General features: G+C 33.5%; 1 protein-coding gene across 1 annotated transcript in view; it reads right to left on the reverse strand.

Moving 5' to 3' along the window:
* The window catches only part of LOC106471753 (transmembrane protein adipocyte-associated 1 homolog), a 55,571-nt gene extending 40,880 nt beyond the window's left edge, over positions 1 to 14,691 (reverse strand). Inside the window, exon 1 of the mRNA XM_013932376.2 lies at positions 14,605 to 14,691. The gene's annotated coding sequence lies outside the window, so the exon portion shown is untranslated. The remainder of the gene's footprint in view (positions 1 to 14,604) is intronic.
* Positions 14,692 to 14,889: the final 198 nt, after the last annotated feature.

Raw genomic sequence — 14,889 nt, forward strand, 5'->3', positions numbered from 1 at the left:
ATATATATATATATATATATATATATATATATATATTAATAAGGCATAGCGATACAACCAAAACCTGGTGGTATCTGGAATTGTACATCAGGTCTACAGTAAGAGGTACTATATGCCATTGACACCTGCAGAATGCCGCCACCCTACTCTCAACTGAGTGGTATGATACATAGCTCAAGAGGACAGGCCTCCATGGTCCACCACTCCAGTGGCTAGGAACTGATAAGTGGCAAGGACACTCTTACTCCACTAGAAGAAAGGAGGGAAAAGCTTGGAGAGTTTGGAGGAATACACCACTGGATACAGTGCAACGGGTGACCAAAATACCCTATCTTTGAAAGCAGAGCTACCACTATGACAGAGTCAATCAACCAATACCTGGCAGCATCTGGAATTGTATATCAGGACTGCATTAGTAAGAGTATTAATGCCACAGAGCATCAAAAATGGGTAACAATCTTTGTTTGTTTTACTCGTGTGTGTCCAAGAGTATATGATCTGGGACAAACATACTTATGAAGCAAAAGACCACTAGAGAGAACTATTAGCAGTCTTACAGAACACCCCATTGCTACAGTGGGCATAACCTAATCCTGTGATGTAACTGTTTCAGCACAGAAGACAACTGAACAGAGACATACAACCAACACCTAGCAGCATCTGGAATTGTACATCGGGTCTGCAGCAGGAAGAGCTACAACATTAATTAACATCGAGAATGGTTACTGGATGGAGAGTGCGAATTAAAAAAAAAAAGTATACCTTGTCAGGTACCACTCACCACAGAGTGGGAACCACAATACACTAGCAAAAAGGCCCCTGTAAGTAAAAAAATAAAAACATATTACTCACCAGTCATAACGACATCACAGTGTGTAAGATGGCGACTGGAGGTAAACAAAAACCCACTGGGCAAGAAATGGCCACATGATGTAAATAATGTGAAACAAAGGTATGAAGTGTGGTACACATACCAGCCTCAACGATGACCTCCAAAAGAAAATGGAAAGTCAGGGACATAGTGAAGTGATGGATTTTATGAGAAGATACCCTAAAAAGGCAACATCTCCAGGCAAAAGAAAAGAATAAACATGCCTAATTAACTGGTGAATCAATCTCGTAAGGGTAATGGGAGAGAGGTTCCAGGATATGGAAGGATTCCATGTAATAAACAAATGATTACAGGAACCATGGATGAGAGCAGTGCTAGTGAGATAAGATCAAAGGGCCTGGATCAGACAAAAGTAGCTGTCAGGATCATAATGGTCATAAATGTGAGAATTGGGAGAAAAAGTGGAATTACCCTCTATAGCAGCAGAAGTCTTGGGCAAAAATGAAAAGTCAGGGAAGAACATAGGAACTGTGGAACAGCACACGAGCATCAATTGCAAAAATTTCAGATTGCTGCCAATTATATGAAGAATGGGGATTTTAAGGAAAGGTGATATAGAGAACACAAAGACAAAGGTTCCAATGGAGGAAGGGTGATAGCATGAAGGACAACACTGAGATTCCAATCTGGGAGAAACACTGGGCAGGGAGAACAGAAAAGAGAAAACAAAAAAAATAACAAAGACAATACTGGAGGTTGGATGACAGAGGCAAACTCAGTAAATCTGAACATGCATGATAATGCAGTTCAATAGCAGGCAATCAAGGAAACAGAGAGTCTCCTATCAAAGATCCAAGTGAAAATGCAGTCAACTGAGGTAGGGAATGTTGTGAAGGATAATATCCCCAGCAGAATGACCAGCAGCAGAAAGAATACCATTTACACTAATAAACTGCCAAGGAGGAAGAATGGGCAATCAATGAGGCAACACACCTTGAAAATCTGGATTGTCTGGCAAGGGACTGGACAAAAGCCACATGTGAAGCTGGAGAATGAGAATGGATGGATGATACATGCCTGATTGAGATTGAGTTGACAAAGGAGCATGGAAGAAAATTGCAAAGGAAGGGAGGTGACACTGAAAGCCTGCCAGAAGTAGAAACCACACATGAGCAGGACAAAACAGAGCCACTAAGAGCACATGACATGGAGTGGTCTGAATCAGTGAAAGGACCCTGGAAAGAAGATAAATAGGAGGCTATGTATACAGGTAATACCCTTTCCAGTTTTGACTGATATAATCTACAGCTTCTGCCAAAGGATAAGGATTGGGAGACCATAAGTGAGGAAATAGTGTGTTGAAATATGTGGCAAAAAGCATCCACATTTGGAATACCCCTATGAGCACACAACTCCCAAAACTCCTGCAGACCTAATGACCACTCTGTCAGGAGAATCTAGTGGGGCTGAGATAATTGGTCTATGACCAGCTTCAGGGCACCCAGAATATGACATACTAACAATTTGATGTGATGATTGTGGGCCCAGGAGAACAGATTTAACATTCAGAAATAAAGATTTTGTGACCGGATACTCCCTTGCCTTGTGATATAAGACACTATTGTGGATTTGTTGGAGTGGACTATCACTAAATGCCCCCAAACATTCAAAAAGAAATGAAGCAGAACACAATGAACCAACAGCAACTCCAAGACATTGATATGGAGGGATGATTTGGCCAGTGTCCAAGGACCCAAAACCTTTTGAGTGTGTAGATATGCACCACAAACAAAAAGGAGAGCATCTGTAAAAAGATGGAAATCCAGTCAAGAATGTGGAAGAGGAATCCCGACGGTTGTATTGGTCTGATCCAACTACCAAGTGAAGTCGGCCTATAGGTGGGGAGGCAGGGTAATAGTACCATCTAATATACCCCAAATGAGGCTTCATTGGTTGAGTAACACCCACTGAAGAGAAGCCCACATCCCCAAAAGAGATAGGATCTCTTGTGCAGTAGGAGAGTGAAAGGCTGACAGACTGCAAATAAGACATTTTATATCCCATAAAGGGAAGAAGGCTGGACCTGACTGATGAGGGAATTGAGAAACATACCCAGATGAATCAGATATTTTGTGTGTGTGAGAGAGAGAGACAACTTCTCTACCTTGATGAGCCAACCTACTTTGGCAGCCTCTTGAAGAAGAAACTCAGTATGAAAAACAGATTCGACCTGAGAGGAAGGCGAAAATAGCCAGTTATCTATGTAATGGTGGAAACAAAGGACTCTGGCATGAATTAGTCGAGCGAACAACTTCACTACTCGGCAGAAGGCATAAAGAGTCAATGCCAGGCCAAATGGTAGAGTCTGAAACTGATAAACATGCTCCTGATAAACAAAACAGTGGAAATACCGGTGTACCTGAGAGAAGGGAATATGTAGATATGCATCCAACATATTGACCTTTACCATTTACTACTCATAAGTGAAAACACACCTAAGGGTGAAGTCAGACTCTATTGTGAATTTGGGTATGACCAGGAAACTGTTCAGGGATGATAAATCTATAACTGGTCATCAATCTCCAATCTTTTTAAGTACAACGAACAGATAGAAGTAAAACTCCAGCTGAGAAGGTTTCCCAAGTTCTGTGGCCTCTTTTTGAAATAAGTCTTGAACTACCTCTTTTCTTTAGATGCTGGTGAGAAATAGGATCCCTTGGTGGTGGGGAAGGCAACAGGTTGAGGAAACAACAGGGAAGGAGAATAGAAGTGAAGAGCCAGACCTTCTGAAAGAACCTGTAAGAGACATTGTAAATGGTATCCACATATGTCAAAAATGAAAAAGCCTGTTCCCCACTGGCCCCGACTCTGGAGCCAAGTCACTGATGCTGTAATATTCTGAAACAGTTTTGAGTAATAACTCGAAACTCGACTTTGAATGATGAAGAACAAGAAGCCAGAACCGGCAAAAGGTTTAAGGGGGTTGGGGACAAACACAAAAACAGTGGGAGGAGGTAGGGATAAAGGGGAAGCTAACAAGAATAATGAATTATGCAGATGAGTGGACTCAACTTGGGCCTCCAAAGAGTTGGAAAAAAAACCCCAAACATCCAAAACCATGCCCACATCACCCAGGGAAGTAGTAGGTAAACATACTTGAGAAAGAATGTCATCCCGACCCAGAAGTTCATAACAGCAAATCAGCCACGTATGAAGATATGGTCAAAGATGAAAGTCGTGACATTGTAGTAAACAGAAGATTGCAAACATAATCTGAAAACCCTTTAAGAGACAAATGAATTGCCTGAGCCAGCAAGTGCATTGTCAAAATTGCATGTAGAATTGTGGACAACATCAGTCTGATATGGGAAAATTGAGGTTGTGAGAAATTTGCTGATGCATTAGGGTTCGAATCCCACAATGTAATGAGTGAATCTAAACATTGGGAATCAAGACAAGAGAAGGAAGAGAACGATCTTCATATGTATGAGGAGGATGAGGCATACTAACCCGCAACAGAAGTTGATCCCTAAAATGCTTATAGATTCTTCACCAAGGTGGGCATGTTGAAAATCATAGGAATCAGGGGATAATGGATAAGACAGCACAAACCTGATTAATTAATTCCACAAAAGGTGGAGGAGGTTTGGGTAAATCCCTCTATAACAATCATGACTGAGAAGCGTATTCAGGGAAAGGGGGTAGGCTGTCCAAATTCTTGTCTTCCCTGTCAGACACCCCAGGAGCAAGCATGACAGGATATTCCTCTTGTGATGATGAAGGTTGCATGAACATGTATATTCCTAATCGAATAATTGCCATCACATCTTCAACCTGGTAGTAGTGGTCCAGAAACCCACAACAGTAGTGACAGTTATGGTGGTTGTAACTCCCTGAAACTGAGAGTGCCTAGTGACAATTCCAAACTTAAAGCAAAAAAATATATAAAAAAGTATGAAAAGTTGGAAAAAACAACTTTTCACAATACAAAAATGTAAAAAAATTAGAGAAATAGTAAAGAAAAACTAAGTCTGTAGTATATAGAAAAACGTTGAAAAATATGTAAGCAAAAACAAGCAGGTCTGTACACTATTACTGCTAAATTGAGGAGTGATCAAAAGTGCCAATGTGGATAGGGCACTAGTCACAACAGAGGTTGTGTCATGCTCCTATTGGTGGAGAGCTGTTGCATAATCATTTACATATGGATATGCAGAAGTGGGAGGTAGAAGGCTAGTGAAGAGCATTGAAAATTTGTGTCAATAGATGGCAGTACTAATCGAGAAAAGCTATTTTGTGAGAGGAAGTAAGATATTGTATCAGAAAGCAATATTTTAAGATCTTAGATAGTTTGAATAATCAAGAACAGTAACACTTTAAAACAATTTCAATTAATGTTTCTAATGAGTTGTTTATATTTTTACATTAATTGATTTAATCATAATTTTAAGTAATTGATTATTTTATGTAACACTAATCAATTTAACCAATGCTCATAGGTAATCAATTATATCAATTGATTTAATTGCCCAGCTCTACTGCTGATAACACAAACTTGGAGATTTTTAGTTGTATTGAGGAAGTTGGGGTAATACAGAATGACTTGAGTCAATTTTGTAAGTTACTAATAAATACTTGCCAAATGATCATTAATTACAATAAACTTAATTCACACAATTAATAAAGACGAGAACCCACTCAGTAGCATGACTGAAGTAAAGGATGTAGTGGTGGATAAGCAGTATCCTGTTGCTTGTAGTAAAGGTAATATAATCTGAAAATGTAGTTATAAATGTATTGATTACATGAAAAAAAAAGGAAATCACTCTACAAAAATCATCTGATGATGCTACATAAATCTAGCAAAGTAATGGTAAAAAAGTAAAACGTTTTTATTTCCCCACAGTTTTCTCTTTAACACCCTAATGTTATTGAATTCACAACTTGTTTCTTTATTCTCCTTCAAATTGTTCAAACTATGTGCACCGAACACTTGTGTTGGGTTTAATAAAACATCTCAATGTATATATATTATAATCACCAGACTAAGACCTCTGAAAATCCTACACTAAACTTTTGTTGCTGTTGTTTTCAAGCAACAGGTCTATACAAAAAACAAATTTTGAGAACAAATTTAAACTTAGTTTTGAAAGCATAAATGACATCTAATCTGAAACAGAAGAATTTTTTCAAGTCTTATAACATAACATATAGACAACAAAGGACCATTTGGACCCTCAAGACTATCCTTTCACACCCACCCTTAATAAAATTTAAACCTGCTCTTTATTTTTCTGAAATGTATTGCTCCTATTTTAGGTTTTGACTTTAGATTTTAGGTTGTATCTACAGAAATATTGAATACAAGTCTAAAGAGGTTATAAAGAAAATTTCATTGTACATGTTACTAGAAGCATTGTGTTCAGAGGAGGGTTACTAGGACAATATCTATGATGGAAAGGCTAAGATCTCTGAAACTGTTCTTTCCAGAGTTAATAGGGAATCTAAATGAAGTGTTTAAGATTATTAAGGGAATTGATAGTGTTGATGTATCATATTTTTGTACTTAATAGTGAGAATAATAGGACAAAAATTTTGGCACCTTCATAGTTTTTCTACCAGGATGCTTTGCCTTTGGAATAGATTGATTTCAGTATATTTAAGGGAAAGCTTGATAAATATCTAAATGAAAACAGTTGTTTTTTTTTAATATAATTTAGTGGGTGAAACTGCTCAGATGAGTCAACAGGTCTCTTGATGTTCTTAAATTTTGTTATGTTAAGTTTCTGACCTCCACTACTACCATTAGAACTAATTTCATATGCCAATCTCCCTTTTACACTTGTGTACTTTTGTCCTATTATCTTCAGAATGCAGTACAAAACAATTAGACTTTTAGCAATCAATCCCCCTGATAATTTTGTAAAACAAGATCATCTTGTACCTTTTTTTTTCTTTCTAAGAAAAAATAAAAAGTTTCAATTTATCCTAATAAAATAACTCTTCCATTTTCAGAAGCATCCTAGTAGGCCTTTTCTAAATCCTTTCCAATAAGTAAATATCCTTTTTTAGATAAACAGACCAAAATTGTGCCAGTATTCCAAGTGAAGATTAACTTTTGATTTGTATAATTTACTCTTCTGAAATGAAATCAGTGTAACTATTAACACATCTGAAATTTCTGTTAGCTTAACTACTAAGAACAAAATACTATTTTGTTGGCTTTTCTTAAACACACTCAGTGCTGGCTCAAATTCAAAGACTGAAGAGTGTAAAAATAAAAAATTGTGTCCTTTATTAAAATTGTTATATTATTTATTTTTCTGTAATACATTCAAACTTTAAAATAATTTTTAAAATTCAGAATACAGAGTACAAAAATAGTACATATTAGAAAAATACACATAAAAAACAAAGATTATTCTTTAGGAAATGGCACTTTTAACATGGCAAAACATTTCTTAAATTGGTCCATATTAATTTCTCTGGCTATTTCATTTTATACAGATTATTACTGCTAGACTGTTTAATCTGTCTTGTCCCATCATGGAATACAAAAATGTTTCTATCAACTTCAGTCTTGAAAACAATCTTTCACCACTCGCAACACTTAACAGACAAAGTTAATAAAATTCTTAGAGCAATAAATGTACTTGGAAAAATGTCTTTGATTTGTTTTTCACATATATAAGATAAGACCTTATTTGGAGTAAAATTTTTGGCATTCAACAGGATATTTAAATTCTAAATACAGATTTTCACCACAATTATCCTTTTTCTGTTGGCTTGTTAGTATTTTTCTAAATTTTGCACCCTTAAAATTTTGTGGTAGGTTCTTTGAGCAGTTCAAATCCATCTTGAGCCAGCCCTGATCACACTATTTAATGATGTATTATCTTGCAGTTACTGTAGTTTAAGGTCATTTGTTAAGTATCTGTATCAGCTTATCAATTGATCCAGATTATTCTGTAATACCTAGATACATTAATAGAGCTAAAAATACCAAAGTTTTAATTTATCAACAAACTTTACTATGAATATCATTAACATAAGATAATGTTTATGGACAACTCGGGACCTACTGGTTTATCTAGGCTGTTCCATCCTCTAAACTAAACCGTTTAAAAAAACAACTCAAAGTCAGCTGCACTCATCATTATTATGGTTATAAAGCTTTCTCTTAAACCCACTTAAATTTACTGCCTTCACAATATCCAAAGGTAACCTGTTCCAAAGGCCAACCACACTGTTAGAAAAATAAAACTGTCTTAGCTGAAGATGATTCCTACCCTGCCAAATTTATACTTGTGTTCCCTAGTCCTATCATTCTCACCATTAAGTAAGAAAAAAGATGATGCATCAACACCATCAATTCCCTTTACAATCTTAAACACCTCTATCAGATCCCCCCCCAATTCTTCTTTTTTCAAGAGAAAACAATTTGAGAAATTTCAGCCTCTCCTCGTATGACAACCTGTCCATCCCAAACACCATTCTAGTAACCCTTCTCTGAACCCTTTCCAGCAATTCAATGTATTTCCTAAGGTAAGGAGCCCAAGACTGAACACAGTATTCCAAATGTTGCCTAACCAGTGACCTGTACAATGAAATTATAACCTTTTTAGACTTGTATTCAATATTTCTGTAGATACAACCTAAAATCCTATTTGCCCTACCACTAGCAACAGCACACTGTTTGGATGGTTTTAGAGACTGATCGGCTATTACACCATGATCCCTTTCCTTCATAACACCGTTAAGGTTATTCCCATCCAAATTATATTTATAATTAAAATTATGATAAACCACATGAATTATCATGCATTTATTATAATTAAACTAACTAAATAATCTAAATCCTTTTGTAAATCAGCAGCATCCCCCTCACAGCAACCAACACCCAAGACCTTAATATCATCAGCAAATTTGAGTCATTTTTTTACCATTCCTTCATCTGTGTCATAGATGTAAATCAAAAAAGAGCAAAGGTCCTAGGACTGAACCCTAACATACCCCATTTGTGACATTAATCCAGTTTAATTGAACTCCATTTATAACAACCCTCTGCTTTCTTCTATCTAATTAGGTAACCTATCCCCCACACCTATAAATAATTTTTTACCAGCTTTTTATATGTAAAGAAAATTTTCCCTTAGTGAAACCATGTTGATTATCCAATAAAATTCTAAACTTTGTTAAATGACTTTCAAAAGCATCTTTTATCAGACTTTCCAAAACCTTCCCCACAACTGATGTAACACTAATAGGCCTAGAATTTCTGGGACAGTTTTTATTAATGTAAATAATGAAAAGCAAAGGCCGTAACACAGACTAATAAGGCTCTCCACTAGTAACAAAGGTCCAGTTTGACTGGACACCTAATAACAACCTAATGCTTTCTACCATACAACCACATTTAAATAACTAGTCTTTAACTTGAGCTAGAAGATTACCTATAAGCATCAATTACAATAATTAGTTTTATGTAAAACACTCACAATTAGAATTAAGACAATTAATGTCACAAACATAAATAACTAATTGAAATTAATGTTTCCGATTATTACTATTTTTATTATTGCAACTATGAATTAATCATAATTATGATTAAATACATTAACATCATGAAAATAATCAAACTGGTTTTTTCTGATTATTCCAATTATTCAGTCATCAAAACTACAATGAAACTGATTAATGTCACAAAAATAATCAACTAATCAAAATTTGTATTTCTAATTATTTCACCAACCATTAATCAAAATATCGTTATTATGATTTTTCATTATTACTTTCAATTAATTAAAGTTAAACTTAATTGATAAGTGTCATGACTCATTAAAAATATTCAATTAATCAAAATTAGGGTTGGCAATTACTATTGTTTTCAATTATTCCAAAAATCCAAGTAATTAAAATATTGCAACACAATGAGCTATCTGTGCTCTGCTCATCATTGGTACTGAAACCTGACTTGTAGTTAAAAGTTTTTCAAGCGATTCACGTGAGAATAATCAATGTTTTTTTACCATCTTGCGAGAATCGTTTAGTTAAATATAATCAATTAATAAGACCAACAACTAATCAATTAGCAAATTCCAATAATCACCCAGCATTACTGATGTAATCCTCTTAGCTATTCTTTTGTATTGCACCTCATCAAAAGCTTTTACTGAAAATCTAAGTCAGTACTCCAGATAATTTTTGCCACAATCATTAAAGTAGTGATCAAATTTTTCCTCTATCAGTATCTGCAAATGGTGGTTGGTATTTCAATATCAAAGGCAAACATCTGTATGCTGATTTATGTAGTGATTTGAATCATTTATATTATGAGTGTTTGAATGTGTCAATAATACCTTATTATTATGCAAAATAAAATATGAAAACTTTAAAATGGATATAAGTATAAGTTATACCTATCATGAAATTTATATTTTGTGCAAAGTTTTGATTTATAAAAATCAGAATTTTTTTGTATACAGCACTTTCACATTTGCTAAAAGACTGCCAATTATTGTGAAGATACACAAAGTAAATTCAGAATTATAGTAATTAGTAATCTTCAATACAAGCTCAGTCCATTGCATGAACAACAATGCTAATAGTAGATAAGTGCTTTTAGGCTGACAAATGATTAGAAATCATAAAACCAGTTTGAAACAAAGGGAAATTACATGAAATGGTTTAAATAAAATAAACAGAATGGGAAAAATAATCAAATTTGTAAACTATTGAAAACATCAATAGTTAAGGGTATTATCATCAATTGTTATCAATTCAAATCTATCATCAATGCATATCGATAATTAGATGTATTGTTATACAGTGTACAACCAGTAGGCACAACAACTGATACTGAAGTATACTGGTGATAGTACATACCTAACCAATACGTGTAAAATAAAAACAATAACATGTATCTCTCAAATAATTATGCAAACTTTATGCAGATATGCTATCTGGAGTACTGTAAATACATTAAGTCCATACTCCTTACATCATCCATGTAACGAATAAAATCTTGTAATAAAAAAAAACTTAACATATTAATAAGATAAGACTCATCTTTAGTGAATTAACACAGGCTATCTTATTATATCATAGTTTATTTAAAAATTTTGCAAAGCTTTTTTTTGTCAGTGTCTAGAAATATTTCCACTACAAAAGACTAACTGATCTATAATTTCCAGGGAAACTCTTATCACTCCCTTTAACAACAGGAGTAAAATTAGCAACCCTCCAATCCTCAGGCACTGCCCACACTCTACTGATATACCAGATATGAAAAAGAGGCTTTTATATCTCCATACGACTTAACAGTGATTTTGATAATAATTAATGTTGTATGGAATAGCATCATTATAAAGTGTCATAATCATTTTTCTAACAATATCATTAATTTAAACAAGAAAATCAAAGATACAGCCACCTCACCATAAGTTATCTTTGTTCTGTAATTATATAGCCTTGTAGAAACCCACCTCATTTTAAGACTATAAGTTACAAACATTTGAAATAATGAATTCATAGTTTTCAATTTATTTTTCTTTTACATTAGGATTTTCTTTATAGTGGCAAATATGTAAAAAATAAAAACTGCCATATGGACCAGTAGAGGCTACAATCTACAAGAGTTTAATAAAAGAGTTAATGAATACGTGGAGGATCAGGGCTGAATTTAATGAATACTTTTGTTTGTTGAAGGAGGTTGAGAGTCAAGATATCCTAGTTGTCCAACAATTTATAAATAGTTCTTTTTTAATCCAGTTGAAGGTTTTAAGCTTCATCAAGAATCACATCTAGATCCTTTCTTTTTCATAAGACCAGCATTTCTATCATATAAAGAAAATTTTGTATCTGAAACTCAAATACTTTGTAGTACTTTCCCACAAAATAGATACATTTCCTACAGCATCATCCTCATCCATCATTTTGATATCATCAACAATATGAATAATTTACTGCCCAGGTAAGTTATCCAGATCACCAATATAAATATCGCATAACAAAAGATTCTAAGACAGACTCACTGGCTCTAGTATTTCCATTCTTCAAGTCATAATACTTGTCATTTATCACCACCTCCTGTTTTTTATCACATAATAAATTTTCTACTCACTATTTTGTCTATGCAGAGAGACATACTGATTTCTATTGTTTCTTCTTCCAAACATCGCTATTCAATTGACCGCTATTCCTTCATTTCTTGACAGATTGACTTGAAACTTGGTAGGGTTATACCTTAGTCCAATACACCCAGACTTTTTGTTTTTAATTTAGAATTTTTTAAAGGATTTAATGGGGTCAAAGATAAAACAATCAAAAATGTATATTTACAGCAATCAAGATAAAAATTGGCACAAATATGAATTTTCATGTGTCCAACACACTGACACACAAATTAGTTGGATTTGCCCATTTTCAATCTTTTTAGGGAGTCATAGGTCACAAAAAATTAATTTTGGGACTTTTGGTTAATTACTTGAATGTAATTTGACCAAATTTGGTACAAATATACTTTTCTATAGGTCCCACATATTGACAAACAAAAGTGGTGGACTTGCCCATTTTTAGTAATCATAGGGTGGTCAAGATGCCACAAAAAGAATACTTTTAGGGATTTTTGACAATTACTCCTCCATATTTTGCAGACTTTGTCCAATTTATATGGGATTTGGTACAAAGATACTTTTTTTACAGATCCCAAAGAGAAATATAAACAATTTTGGAATTTTATTCTTTTGCTCAATTTCTCAGCGATGAAAGCACTATTTGTGGTTTTCATGAACTATTCATGTGCATGTCAACCAACTTACATTGGATTTGGTGCAAAGATACTTTCTTGCAGGTCTCAAGACAGTTTTAAATTTTTCTGTGCTTTTCACGATTTTTACTGTGTCAAATTGGCCATGTTGGGATTGCATGTTGGGGACATGTTGCATTCACCCACAAATGTTGGCCTCTTTAATTCTTACTTTCACCAGTGCCATAATGATCTAAATTTCTAAACATCTTTTTTGGGACACCTTGTTAAAGGCATAAAAGTATAACACTAGCTACAAGTAACAAATCAAATTACAAATGTCACTAATTCTAAGAATCCATGAGTGAAAGCAAAGGACATGTTATAATTTGTCAACCACACTACATCTGCTATATCCAGTGCTGACAAGGTCTTTTGCCCAATACCAGAACTCATCAGGCCAGCTGAGATACAACAGACATGGTAGTGGTCTAGACATCATATATATCATGAATAACAGCTGTTAGGGTGTGTTTAACCATCCAGCCTTATTATTATATTATTTGAAAAGATTGAACATTCTTTATGTTGTATAATAATGCAAGTTTGTTATTATTATTTTAACTTCATAAGGTGTAATTTCATAATAATGATACTTTTTCAATGACAAATTATCCCAGTACTGCCTGATATAATTTTTAATTAGTGGATATCAAACATTTTGGTTTTGGAACAAGACCTCAAATATATTTTAAATTATTGTCCATTCATATTTCAAATATAATTTACATTTCTTACTAAGCGTTTTTTAAATGTTTTACAGTTTTCATAGAAATAAAACTGAAAAAGGAAAATTAACATTCATCTAAAATTTCTTAAGCAGCTTCTAAAGTCTATAGGTGACTGATCAGAAATCACTAATAAGTTGCATACAATGGAAATAAGAGCAGTCAGTCTATTTCAACTGTAATACTAGTACTATAAAAATAATACTTTTACTATCAGCACTACCACTGAGAACTAATAATAGACTTTGGTTTTTTTCGGGTTTATTATCAAAATAAATACTGTTGTGCTATAAGTATAAATTAATAATAATTTTGCATGAAAACAAAATCTATAATATTAAAGGCATTAAAATTTAAAATTAACATTTCATTAACCATAAAATATAGTACTAGAAGGAACTCACCTTTTAAGCCAAATTACTTGTAAAATAGTTAGTATTCCTAGTATTCGTTTGCAAATGTAATAATTAGATAGTATAACAAAAACTAAAAGTATATGTTTACCAACTAGACATGTCATTTGTGAACAATTCATTCTTTTTTTAACAAACTCATTATGATGAATTACGTGAATTGAGTCAAAGTCCCATTTCAATTATTTTTTTTATTTTCCCAATTAACAAATTACATTACAGGAAAATTAACCAGTCTAATTATATTAAATTAATATAAACTCATGAAATGATTCAGAATCTCTTCAAAAGTCAGTCCAGTACCACAATCATTCTGGAATTTCTATCTCAAATCTACACTCAAAACTAGCATCATGATAACCATATTCATAACAATAACAAATAAAGATCATAAAATAATAATAATTATCGTCATCATCATTTTTACTAGTAGTAGTAGTAGTAGTAATAATAATAATAGTGCTACCGCATTACAACTTATAAGTCATACATTACGTTTGTGGTGTAATTAGATAGTTTACTTTTTAACTTTATTCATTTTCAGTAGCTGAAAGGTTATCCATAAAGTTGTTAATCTCTTGGCCAAATTACGTTAAATAATTCATATACTGATGTTTTCTACATGATTTTTACAAATAAAAAAATGTATTCTTTTGACAACCCATATTTCATGTTTAAATAATTAATAGTAATATAATTACTAGTAGTAGTAGTACTACTACTAGAAATTCTAAATTAAAGACTACCAGCCATACATCTAAGATATGTAATATCTCCACATCTTAAAAACATAGCTTTGTTTCATATTTAAGACACTATAGTTACCGCTTTCTGAAAATCCTCTGTCCGTAACACCTTACAAGTTACATACTAACAATAACACTAGCATTAGTTTCACTTGTCTAACACTTGTTTAAGCTAACAGTTATTACCTAATATAATACACGTAGCGCCGTCTTTCACCAAGGTAAGTAAAATTTGAAGATAAAGAAAATAAACTTACGAAAATCCGTTGATCAAGAAGACGATATTTTTGTTTGTAGTTATGCACAAAGCTACACAATGGGCTGTCTGTGCTCTGCCCATCACGGGTATCGAAACTCGGTTTCT

This window comes from Limulus polyphemus, unplaced genomic scaffold, assembly GCF_000517525.1.
Source record: "Limulus polyphemus unplaced genomic scaffold, Limulus_polyphemus-2.1.2 Scaffold4834, whole genome shotgun sequence".
Taxonomy (NCBI): Eukaryota; Metazoa; Arthropoda; class Merostomata; order Xiphosura; family Limulidae; genus Limulus; species Limulus polyphemus.